This window comes from Onychostruthus taczanowskii, unplaced genomic scaffold (genome assembly GCF_017590055.1).
Source record: "Onychostruthus taczanowskii isolate IOZ18803 unplaced genomic scaffold, ASM1759005v1 scaffold29, whole genome shotgun sequence".
Lineage (NCBI taxonomy): Eukaryota > Metazoa > Chordata > Aves > Passeriformes > Passeridae > Onychostruthus > Onychostruthus taczanowskii.
This window is the reverse complement of record NW_024500239.1, coordinates 2232976-2244588: the sequence shown is the minus strand read 5'-3', so window position 1 is coordinate 2244588 and position 11613 is coordinate 2232976.

The following is an 11613-nucleotide window of genomic DNA, read 5'->3' as shown; positions in this document are numbered from 1 at the left end:
GAAGTTCCTGTCCTCCTGTCTTGAATTTCTGGTGATGCTTCTGCCTGCTGAGCTCAAAGATAGCTCTCTAATGCAGCAGTCCCATCAGCAGCAGTTCCAGTTCTATGCTTCAAGGCATTCTTGCCAGCAATGTCATGGATCTACTTGACTCCCTACAGACAAAAAATGCTACAGTTTAAAAATCACCATTGTAGGTTTTAATACTGAACTCATGCCACTTGCAAACATGGGATTTCTAAGTGAGTCACTGGAACATGGTAAAACCTCCAGGGACTGGAGAAATCTAGGCAGGAACTGCAAGAATAAAAAAAAAATAAATCACACACTCTGTCATTTTACAGTCTGTACAGTTTTTGTGACACAGGCTAATACTTTAAAAATGTTTCCCTATTTTTGTCAAGACAGACCAGCCACAGCGCTCACAGGTTTTTCTTGTAGCAGAGCTCCCCATTGAGAATTTTGGAATATGAATCTCTCACATCAGCTTCACCTCAGCTATGTGTGACTCAGTTGTGAATCTTAAAGGATCAAGTCTCTTTTTAAACATCTTTCCAATCAAGCAATTGAAGTGTATGAAAAATGCTGCAGAATTGAGGTTTAGGTCATCCAGGGCTCTACCATGTCAGTAGTTTCAGTACCCATCAGTGCATTGACAATGGTTATCCAAATAAATTGATATAGAGGGGTGCTCTGCTTGCTGAGACACTGAACAAAGTATTTGAGCCTATGCCTCCTGTCTCTAAAGCAGGGAGTTTCTCACACTTGGTCCCATATTTAGTGTGGATGGAGGATTTACATGGAGCACTCAGAGTAAACAGACTTATATGGCAGCAATAATTAGGGTTCCCAAAGTAGTGTTGGTGCTTCATGTTCCACGTGAACTGCAGAAATGTAGTTTACTCCAGACAGAGTAGTATCTGAAGTTATCCACTATCTGCAGGAAACCAATGGATGACAGAATAACCCCTTCACAAACAAGAGGGGTGGAGGACATTGTACTTAGACTCCCTTGAGAAAATATGACATGGGTATAAAATCTCTCACTGCTTGTGCTTTACTCACAGGGCTTAATTAGGTCTGATGAAGGTTAATAACTATGAATAAGTAAATCTCAAAGTTTTCGACATCTAGTTTTTATCTGAATGAACACCTTTTACTTCAGAGGCCAATTACTGTGTTCTCCTCAATAAAGATTAATTAGGTGACCTGCTCCCAGGGCAAGCAGCCTAGTGACCCCTCTGCTCAGCTTGGAAAGGGCTGTCTTCCTGGAGGCACCAGAATGGTGAAATGAACTTTTTTTTTTCTTTTTTTTTTTTTTTTTTCTTTGTGCAAGAAGCAGGCACCAGAATGGTGAAATGAACTTTTTTTTTTTTTTATTTGTGCAAGAAGTTTTGCCTTTGAGCATTTTCAGGAATGTTTTCTTTTTCCAGTCAAATGGCTTCTATAATACCTGTTTAAAGTAATTGCTTTCCCTTGCAATACTGCACAATGCCAGAAAGCAGCTGGTGGGAGTAGCCTCCATTTGGACATTTAGCACTTTCATGCATAAAACACCTCACACATAACAGCTATTCCTCAAAATGTTCTTGGAGGTAAAGCATTAGAGCTAGGTGAAAAACTCACTACCAACAGTTAAAGAATTAGACCACATTTTGCCTGTAAACTGTTTCCAAGTCACTTTGATTTTTTTTTTTTTTCCTTCCAGTCCCCATCTCTCCACTGCCCTGTTTGCATGACATGTGGAAGTGGGATTTCTGGTGCTCTTCCTTAGGACATGTGGCACTATATGGTCCCTTGACCATATAGTGCCACATATATTTGACACATACTGAAATTTCATACATCAGAAATGGATACTGCCAGTGGTTCTTGTTCAAGTTCTTTGGGAAAACTGCATCATCTTAAGAGTACAGCTTTGTGGAAAAGTTCATGAATTGCGTGATATTCCGTGAGGGACTTCCCACTTCCCCCTTCCAGAAACCAACCTGCTCATGGCCACACATTCCCACCTCTCCTTTTGGGATGGCTCTGGTGATTGCCAGGCCTGTCTGTGAGCTGCCATGGACCTCCCTGAGAGCAGAAGGCGGAAGCAGTGAACAACTGTGGCTAGCTAACTGCTGCGTGAGCAGCTTAAACTGGCTCATGGAAAAGAGTGACGAGTGCCAGAGCTGGCACAAGGGGGAATGGTTGATCTGGGCAGTCAGGAGAGAGGCCAGGGAGTAAGGAAAGCAGGGCCAGTAGTGGGCAAGAATACAATGCCCCTTTTGAATGTGTCTCCCAGTCAGTTATTTATGATGATGGGGAAAAAAATGACACTTTTCAGTTGCTTCCTTTTCACTGATGGAGGTGAGCAGTCTTACTGGTAAAAAGAATAATGGATAAATAGGAAAATATAATAAGAGTATATTAAAAAAAAAAAAGCAGCATTTTTATAATATTTGACCAACAGATCTCTTACCTTCTTTTTTAGAAGCAGGAAACTGTGTATTGTACTTTTAAATTTATTTAAGGAATCTTTGTCATCTGCTATTTTCCATGACCAGTCAATGCCCTCAAGGCTTTGCATTGCACCAAGTCTGGTAGTCCTGAGACAGAAAATTCATGAATGCAAGACAGATGGGACAGTCCAGAGCTGAAGAAAGAAGCTGAAGAAGAAAGTAGTGAAGTGGATAATTTCCCAACAACTCCTCATCATGTTGTGGATATAATTGAAAATCCAAAATGTGGTTATTCATAATGTGAGGCCACATAGCTATCATCTATTGCTCTCTTTAGGGTTTTACATGAAATTTTATTTACTTTTCTAGCTTATCAGCATAAATGCATGCAGAAAATAATTTTGTAAATCCTGGAGCAATTGCATGACAGAAAAAGTACTCAGTTAATTATATATTACTGGAAATATGTTGCTCTGGATTGATTGCCTTGTTTTGGAAAGCACTTGTACATGAAATATTTGATGAAGGATAAACAATAGGAAGCAGGAAATCCAAAAGCCAAGAGAAGAAATAAATCTGAAGTAAATAGAGTGAGGCAAATAAAGCACAGAAAAAATAAAAGAGCTTTTGTCTCCAGGAAAAAGTAGCGAACATTGTTAGTCAGGTGACTCATAGTCAGATCAGGTTGTTGAGGATTTTGATTCAGAAGGTTGCTTAAACTTGTCCCCGTGTATCTGAATAATTCCACTGGGACTACTTAGATATTTAATTTAAACGTGTATTTAAAATGCTTGCCTTCTGAAAGATATGGTACATAAAGACTGAGTAACACTTCTTGGTATGATGCTAAAACAGCCACATGTTCTGTGCCAGATGCAATTCTTAGAATTGCAGCATCTGGTCACATGTATATGTTCTGGTTTTTGTCTGCATTAGCAACATCTGCAAGTTTTGCTCCTTTTAGCTGGGAGTGAATCCAGTGCTCTATTTTGGGAATTACTCTGCTGCCAGAACACCCCTAGCAAACTACCTCCATTCATAACAGGAGAGTTCATAATCTGTTCTTCTAAACTTTTTCTTAATTATAAAGGGCTTAAAACTGTGAATGGTACTATTAAGGCATTGAATCTCACTATTTTTTAGCTAATTACTAACATTATTTCTATTTTGGGGGGGTGTATTTTCATCTTTGGAATTCAATCAGATTTTCTCCTATAAAGCCAAGTTTCATCATTATTCTGTGCTAAAGACTGAATTTTAAAGCATGCCAATACAGCTGGCATGACATTGGCCTTCCTAATTCAAGGACACAAAGGATTACCCTAAATGATAAGCAGAAAAAATCACATTTGTTCTTTTAATCAAGGTTTTGGTAGGTTTTTTTGTCAAATATGATTCATACTTGCCTCACAGTAAGATCTCTGAGGAACTCGGTGTTTCCTGGAAGCCCTTTGATTAGTAAGAGCTGAGCATTGAACCATGCAGTTTGTCACCTGCCACACTATTTACAGAGCCAATGGATGGCAACAAAATAGTGTAGAGCAGAAACTGTCAATAATTCACACTTAGTGACTGCTGACATATAAGGTATCAGCAGGAAAACTTCAGCAAGTCCCATCATTTCAGTTCGTAAGCAGTAACAGATTCTCTTTCTTTCAGCTCTTGATTCCTATGCGGATTTTTCTCCATCTACGCATTTAAAAAAAAAATTTAAAAAAAAAAAAGGAAATAAGAAGAAATTTTTGGAAACTGGGAAGTACTGTGTTCCCTATAAACCTTGGAATTGTAATAGTTGCTGTGGCAAGAATGATGGAGCTCCTGCCTTCAGGAATAGAAGTTAACAATGGAACAAGCTGTTCCTTGGGCAGAGGAAACAAAAAGCCTGGCTTTCAACATATCTTTCTTCCACTGTTTCACTCTCTTAACTCTTTGAGTCTCTTACTGCCCAAGAAAAATAAGATTGTCGTTTTATTTGTCTTCTTTCCCAGTGGGAACTAACAGCCTTTTATCGTCTCACTTTGTTTTCACCAAACTCAAAGAATCTTTGTCAAATCTGATTGAAATTCAGCAATGGATTAGAAATCAGCTTGTACCTACATGTGAAGAATGAGTGATGAAACAAGCTTCATTTCAGTGGGCGATCAAGCTAACATCCTCCTGCTCAATAAGATATTTTTGAAATTTTACTCCAGAAACCAAGGCAGTTCTGTCTGCCACAGAGAAAATGTCCACAATCAAAAGCAAACAGAAAACATCAACTAAGGCAATTCTTTATTTCACTGACTCAGTATAATGGGTATGAAGATTAGGGGTGAGAGGACACATTGCCACCTCACAGTACACAGAATTTGTGCCATAAATGAGTAAGGACGACTGAGCACAGCTGAGGGCAGCAGGCTCTTGTTGTGATATGGCACGAAATGATGACACAGACACTGCTGCTCTCAAGGGGAACAAAAAGGAAGAAGAAGAAGAACTTTATTTTTTGACTTCAACATTTATAGTTTTCCAAAGGTGACAGCGGATTGGAGGGTGACAGTGCCACCTCTCCAATGCCACTAGACAGACCAAGGGTCCATCAATTCTCTCCACCTCCATGAAAGAATGCAAAACATAAGTTATTTACAGAACTGTGTGTGAGAAAGTTTGTTGAAAGAATGCAAACATCAAAAGGCTTAACAAAGTCTTACAAAATCAGAGCAACAGGCTCTGTCCTCTAGGGTTCCCCACAGGGGATGTCTGAGTGGAGCACAAGTGCTGGGATTGTTTGAGGCTCTATGAAAGAGCACAGCCTCATATGTCCACACAAGTCTTGCCCAATGTCATCTTCCTTTTCTGACAGTCTTAGTTTAATAATGCATTTCAGACAGGGCTTGAATGAAAGATGCTTTATAATATCCTGCGAAGTCCTGAGTGACTCCACTGAAGGTTTCCTCATGTCTTTGATGAAAGATCCCTGGCTATGTAAAAATCTTTCTTGATTAGTGAAGTCAGCTGCTGTTGGGATGATTTGGGTGGATTTATTTCCTCTTTTAAATTCAAATTACCTCCAAATAAGTTTTCAAGGCACTGCCTATAGATTAAAGGATAGGAGGAATGTGACACAGAATATTTCAGTAGAAGATTTTCCTCAGAAAACTAATCACTTGGGATTCTAGTTATGTTAAATGAGTTATCCTAACAGGCTCAGAAGTTTTAGCTGCAGTGTATCTCTGACCCAAAAAGTTACTGAACACAGTCCACATTCCATAGAGGGCAGCTCAAAAAGGGCATCCTGTGCCCCATAAGGAGCATTTAGAATGTTGGAAGTCACATCTTTTGTGCTCTCATGCCTTACCAATGGTTCAGTTTTCCTTCTGCCCCATCCAGGAAGCCTTTTGTCATTAAGACTTGGGCAACAGGGTAGGTTCAACAGGACTTGGGAGGCCTCATAGCAGGATCGTGTGGCTGACTGTCCCTCACTCCCAGGCACCTGCTGGGGTGGGCAACTAACTAGAAGGGCTGAGGGGATGGCTAAAATCAACAAAGATCCTTGGTAGATATAAGAAAGGTGTAATGGCACAGGAGTGAAGGAGATACACATGTGCCACAGTGGCAAAGAAATTAAAGCAGAGAGGTTGGCAGCTGGAGATCTGAGAGCGAGAAGATCAGGCAGAGGAACAGCAGAAGATCTCTGCAAGCACCTGAAAAGGAGAACACAGGTTTAGAGATTCACTTTTTCAAGGACCTGTATATGCAAGTCACAGGCTCATTTTGATTTTACATCTTTTGGAAATTCAAAGCTGTGAATGAATTGTTATATGACACACTTCTAGCCTCTTGATTTATTTTGTTTAAAGGACAGGTTTAAAAAGAGGCATTTCTTTTGGCAGTTTGAGAATAAAGAAGGGCTGCATTTAAAATATATATTTTAACAGGAAGGAGGCAGTAAATAACAATCATATCCATAGGCTTGTGCTCCCTTACATAATAGAAATATTGAGTACATTTTTGTATAGGTTAAGGAACAGTGAAATTTCTTCTATCATAAAATTCTCTCATGCCACTTTGAACACGTTTTATGAACTAACGTTAGGGCTCTATGTAAATCTGCTCAGTATTCTGAGAAAGGAGAGGTTTATTAATCTGGAAAAAGTGTCTCTGCTCAGAGCTAACTTTAGAATCTGTTTAAAATAGGAATTTTTAACAAGTGAATAGTATTCCCTCAGTTGCCCTTGGATTAGCTTTCTTTCATAGGTAGTGGGCAGAGCCAGTACAATTTCACTCCTGGAAAAAAGTTTTTGCATCCCTGAACAGATATTAAACATGATCAGCATAACATCAGTGAATCTGACAAGATTCAGCCCACACAGTTTGTTCCTCCAGAGCTGACAGAGCTCTTGCTAGCCCTTATATCCCAAACTAATCAAAAAGAAAGACTGAATGAGCTCCCACAACTGAAGCAAATGAAGTCAAATACTAGATAATTTTAACAAAAATAATAAGGTTTCAGTCATCAGTGAACTTACCAATTCTGCTGAAATGAAATTTCTCAGTGAGCCAAGTACAAGCCATGTTTAATTCAATATTATTGCCAAATCTTGACTGACTGTGGAGAGCCCTGTCTTCAGATCTTAAAATCTAGCCTACTCCAGCCTCATGCAGGGATTCTGTCACTTGCATAATCTTGCAAATTTACCTACTTTTAAAGGGTGCTGACATTGTCAGGTTTCAATGAAGGATTTGTCATGAATCTGGATACATGTTATACTGATTTGGTGATTTAAAATTCGAGCCTATAAATATGCCTATTTCTTTTACACTGTGGCATGATTTTAAATGTTTGATTTTTTAATTTTCTTAGTGAAATTGTGTAAATTAGCTTGGTACTATTTTAGTTGGAACATAATTTTAATTGTGTAATTCATAGAAGACCAGCAAATTAATGGCCTTTAGCTGTTCCTTTGGATCTTTGCCATTTGAGCCCACTGGTTTCCCAGTCTTGACAGTCATGCTGGTAGGTTATACAATGTTGGCTGTTGTGTAATGTTGCATTTTCCTTTTAGTCTTCCCCAAGCTAAAGCTAAAGGATACGCAAGAGGCAGAATCTTGCCAAGTCATAGCTCATCTCCCTGCTTTTGTCATGCCAGAGCCACAAAAGTCATCATGTAGTGGGAAGGCACACAGCTTTCCTATTAGCATCATATCTGTAAAATCCTGTGCAGAATCTGAAGACTGGTTTGTGCTATGGACTTTCAGCCCTGGCCTTAAACTTAAACTTGGTAACTCCTTAGCATAAGGCATGTGCAAGATGTTTGGGGCTGATTCCATATGAGATCCAGGACCTTTTGTCCTTCTTCTTTATTTCTCATGGCCATGTGTGCTGGTTTTGGCTGGGGTTTTGGTTAATTTTCTTCACAGTGGATGGTATGGGACTTTGCTTTGTATTGGTGCTGGACACAGGATTGATAAAATAGAGATATTTTTGTTATCAATGAGCAGGACTTACACAGACCAAGGCTGTTTTGGTTTTTGTATTTCTCATGAGGAAGTTGTGGCTGTATGGGATGTTGAGAGGAGACACATCCAGGACAGGTGACTCAAACTGACCAAAGGAGTGTTCCAGACCATACGACTTCACGCCTAGCATATAAACAGGGGGAGAAGAAAGAGGAAGCACAGGGATATATTTGGAGTGGTGATGTTTGTCTTCCCAAGTAACTGTATGATGTAATGGAGCCCTGCTTTCCTGGGGATGGCTGGACACCTGCCTGCCCATGGGAAGCAGTGAATTCCTTGTTTTGCTTTGTTTGTGTGCATGGCTTTTGCCTTCTGTATTAAACTTTATCTTAACCCACAAGTTCTTCATCTTTTCCCCTTCCTATTGTCTCCCCAGTCCTGCTGGTGGGGGAGTGAGTGAGCGGCTGCTCAGTGCTTGGTGGCAGGTTGGGGTTAAACTATGACACCATGATTTTCTATGCCTTTTGTAGAGCTCTCATCCTTCATACTTAATGCTGAACCAGAGGAACCACCATGGTTAGCCTGTGTACAGCCATCAACCCCACTTTCACATAACCATCTTATACCCATAATCAAAACTTTGCAATGCTTTCTTCTCCCAGTGTTTTGGCGTCTTCTGCTATTCTAAGACATTTCATTCAGGTGTCTCTTTCTGTTCCAGTACCACAGTGGTAATATCTGAGACATTTATGTATTTACTGTTTTACCATTTAAAGAAGAGGTCTTATTTTGTGTTGTGTCAACTTCAGAAAATGTAAAATCTAATCACTTCTGCTCTATGGCCCCTCTTCCTTTATCAGATCTTTAAAAAGGCTATGACTAACATATTCCTCCTTGCTGTCAAATGTATCTGGATGTGGTTAGTAACAGTGTTGTTTTGTCTGTGTTGTACTTCAGAAAAACTAATTTTAGACTGGTGCTGCATCTATTAGTGTTAGCATTTCCTTTTCTACTAAAAACCATGAACAGGTTATCATCAAATTGTTAAAGATTTGCATACTGGACATTAATTTTGTTTTTTTCTCCTTTGTTCACAGTGGTAGTATGTCCCTTTATGAAGGATAGGTCAGGTGCAGTCCCTTGGAGGGTAAAGCAGATGGTTCCTGTCTGTCCAGCAGCTGGGCATACGTGGGTGGAAAAACTTTACAAGACAGCTGAGTGTAGAAGAGTTACAGCAGAGAACTGGGATCCTGCAGCTCAGGAGGAGCAGACAGACAGACTTCAGAGGCTTGTGGAAAAGATTACCTAGGATGAGAGGAAATTAGTCAAGTTTATGACAAACTAAATAAGTCACTGAGTTGACCAAAAGCAAACCTGTAACCAAGGAAGACATGTTCAGAAAACCTTCTTTGTTTTTAATCTGCTTGAATTGGTATTTTTGTACTTTTTCTTTTCAATCTTTAGGTTTTGGTTCAAGCTTTAATAAAAATTGCTTTCTGAGTTTCAGTCTTTCAATCTTCTTTGGGGATCTCATTATGAGGAAAAGGTCTAGGCAGTTCCCTCACAAAACCTTGGCTGACTCTGGCTTCTGCCACAGTTAGGTACTTAACAGACACTAAATATTTCCCTTGCTCATAAGCTTCAAGCTGCTGATCATAATGAGTAAACTCAGTGCAACAAAAGACAGATTTCCATGAAATTCAGTATTTGTACCATTTGCACAACTTAATGACAAGGCCCGTGTGAACTGAGGTGCATTTGAAAACCTGTGAGTACTGTGCTCTAGGGGAGCCTGCCTGAGCAGGGAGGTTGGACTAGATGACCTCCAGTCATCCTTTCCAGTCTTCCCTGTTCTGTGGTTCTGTGAACAAGCAGTAAGTACAACAGCAATACTTTTGGACTATTTGGTCTGTTTGGGGTTTGGAAGCTTCTGCCATTGATACCTCAAGAGGAATCTTAGTCAATATATATTCCTATCTAGATCACTGGCTCTTTGGGGCTGGTGGCAGCAAGCCTTGGCTGTCTTCTCTCTAATAACTACATGTAGGGAAACCTGATCCAGGTAGGCATTGCCTAGATGTTGCTTGTTGTGCCTTCAAAATTTGTGCCTGACTTGGTGTTTGCTCCTTGTCCTGAATCCTGCAGTGTTGATTTAATCTCTTGGTATTTCAGTGTTGGCCACTCCTTTGCCTTTTTTTTTTTTGTTTCATATTGTTCCTAATATTAATATTGCATGCTGAAAGTCCAGCCAACATGAACTCCTTCTTATTGTCATAGTGACTGGTGTCTCTGCAAGGGTGTCAGGATGTCAGGACCTCAGGTCATGCCACTCTGAGGTTTACTCTTTCCAAAGATAGTGGGTGATTTAAATAAAAATAAATAAATCATAAAAATAAATATCACATAGTAGAAGTCTATGCTTTGCTGCACATGATAGTGAAACTTCCTCATCTGTTCCATCAAGATATTTATGAAACATATAAGGAATATTTTCAAAAATAAAACTCATTTCATTATGTACAAGGTTTCCTCCCCTCTTTGGAGCCTAATCCTAGTGTGGAGATGCTGATTCACTGGGAGAAAGATCACACATTGAGAAATTTTCAAACTGACAAGCCACCACTTATGGGTTGACTATTGTCTAAAGAGCTAGAGAAAAAAAAAAGTGACAGGCCCTGAAATAATTAAATCAGTTTGGTAATCAATATGTCAGCAAATGATAAGAAAGGTGATCCATAGAGACTTCGTAAACATTTTGTAAAGAAAGAAATGCAATGACACAAAAATGGGAAATGATAACAGCAATGAAAATATCCAGGTGGCTCATCTAAAAATTATATATTTGCAGTTGGCTTTTATGTGTAGCAAACCTTAACTGAAGGAAAAATAATACAAGCTAGGTATTCTGAGGAACAAAAGCAGCAAATGGGCCATGACTGGTAAGAAAACAAAACTAAACAAGTAAGCTCACCTGCAGAATAAAGAGCCTTAATTGGTGTTTAATGCATTCTGCACTCTGAGATTGATGCTGGTTGTGATAAACAGAGGAGGGAATACATATTTCAGGAAACAAAAGGATGGGCTAAAAATGGGTAGATAGAGAGAGGGAGAGATAGGCACATACATACGTGCATAGATGTTTTCTTATATGCAGATATACATGCATACATAAATACATGCAGACATGGGTGTACATGCAGATACATCCAGCCAGGTTCCCTCATGAGACTCTTCTGCTGTGATGTGTCAGTGATCTGTGCTGTGTCAATAAGGTCATTCTGAGATATATATGTGTGCTGAGAAGCTTGAGGCTACCCATTTGCTTAGCTTGTAAGCATCCATATCTTTGGTTTAGAAAAACAATGCTTTGTAGGCTTTTCTTCATTACTCAAAAGTTTCTGAAGAGCAGCTGTGCTGATTCAGACCAGAGCGCTGTCCCAGTAGGGGACATAGGTTGATTCCTTGGGCAAAGAGCAGGGCAAGCACATGACATTTACCCTCATACATTCCCAGCAGTCAACTACTTGCAGCTCAGATTTCATAAGCTTAGTAGCCTTCAGTGGAGTTTTATTCCAAATATTCATATAGCTTCTGCTTGTATCCATGTAAATTTTTTGGCATCCAAAATGGACTGGTCTTTTAGAAAGAGTTTGAGTGCTCTGATGCATTTTGTGGGAAGAGCTATCTCCTTTGGTTTGTTTACATCAATCTATCAATCTTGTATCAGCCTTGTTTC